Source organism: Pteropus alecto, unplaced genomic scaffold (assembly GCF_000325575.1).
Source record: "Pteropus alecto unplaced genomic scaffold, ASM32557v1 scaffold624, whole genome shotgun sequence".
NCBI lineage: Eukaryota > Metazoa > Chordata > Mammalia > Chiroptera > Pteropodidae > Pteropus > Pteropus alecto.
The window spans coordinates 112,613-114,371 of NW_006434851.1; positions in this window are offsets into that span (position 1 = coordinate 112,613).

A 1,759-nucleotide genomic window follows, 5' to 3' on the forward strand; every position below is an offset into this window, starting at 1 on the left:
TCTAAACAGGTAGTCTTCTCTCATTGGTGCTTCTTGTAAAGCGTTTAATATAAAATTCAAAAGAAAAAAAGAAATTTTTAAGAAGCCAAGTAAGGTAAGAACACTTTTATAATGACTTGGGCTCTCTGGCCTGAGGATCATCTTTATCATTTCTTTAAATTAATCCAAATGATCACAAACTAGAGCTTAAACTTCTACACATACACATCACTAGACAGTGTAGCTGAAGCTATACAGAGGTCATGAGTTTAGAAGCCAAAATAAGCACCCATCTGAAAAATATATCCACTGTAGGGGGCTGGAGTGTGGGGTGGGAGATACATGATTACATACCAGACAACATATGATGCAAAGAGGAATTATTAAAACAGAAACATCAAGAATTTAAAATAAGTATAATTTCCTCAAAAAGATAATAATGATATCTGTAAAATGAAGGGCAAAACATTATAAAAATAACTAGGTAAAAAATACTGCCAAAAAGCATAATAAATGAAATAAAGAATAAAGCAGATGAGGTTAATACCAGGAGAGGGAGAAACAAAATAAAAATAGTGAACTAGAAGATTAGAGCTGGCAAACAATCCCATAAAGCAACAGCAAACAATAAAGAGATTAGATTAGATAGGTAGATAGATGATGATGATGATGATGATGATGATGATGATGGTGATGATGATAATGATGATAGATAGATAGGTAGGTAGATAGATAGATAGATAGATAGATAGATAGATAGATAGATAGATAGATAGATACATAGATACATAGATACATAGATACATAGATACATAGATACATAGACAGACCTCAGAAATCAAGTGCAGATGCCAAAATAAATCTAGATGGTAAGTTACAGGTGAAGAGAAGGGGAGAAAAAGAAGGAAATAATATATTTCCTATAATAATAAAGGAAATAATATATTTTCATTTTCTTGAAAAGATATCTGAGTATGCTAAGACAGATAAGAATAATATACGCCTTAAGAAATCAGACATTTGAATGTGACGGTAAAATAAAAGAACACTTCAGAAGGTTGGCCACACAAATAACAAGTTTTAAAAACACTTTTTTAAAACAATACTCAAAATGATAAATAAACCCAGGACAATGCAAATACAGTAGTCTCTCATTATTTACAGTTTCAGTTATCTGCAGTCAATTGCAATCTGAAAATAGTAGATGAAAAATTCCAGAAATAAACAATACATAAGTTGTTAATTATGTGCCATTCTGAGTAGCATGATGAAATCTCGTACCATCCTGCTTTGTCCCACCAGGAACATGAATGATCCCTTTGTCCACTGTATCTACACTGTATATACTACCTGACCATTAGTCACTCAGTAGCCGTCTTGATTATCAAATCAACTGTCCTTGTATTCATGTAATCTTTATTTTATTTAATAATGGCCCAAAGCGCAAGAGTAGTGATGCTGGCAATTCAGATGTGCCAAAGAGGAGCCATAAAGTGCTTCTTTTAAGTGAAAAAGTGAGTACAGTATAATAAGATATTTTGAGAGAGAAAGAAAGACCACATTTATATAACTTTTATTACTATATATTGTTACATTTTATTTTATTAATAGTTATTATTGCTAATCTCTTACTATGTCTAATTTATACATTAAATTTATCATAGGTATGTATGTATAGGAAAAAATATGGTATACATAGGGTTCATTACTATATATGCTTTCAAGCATTCACTGGGGATCTTGAAATATGTCCCCTGCGGATAAGAGGGGACTACTGTAA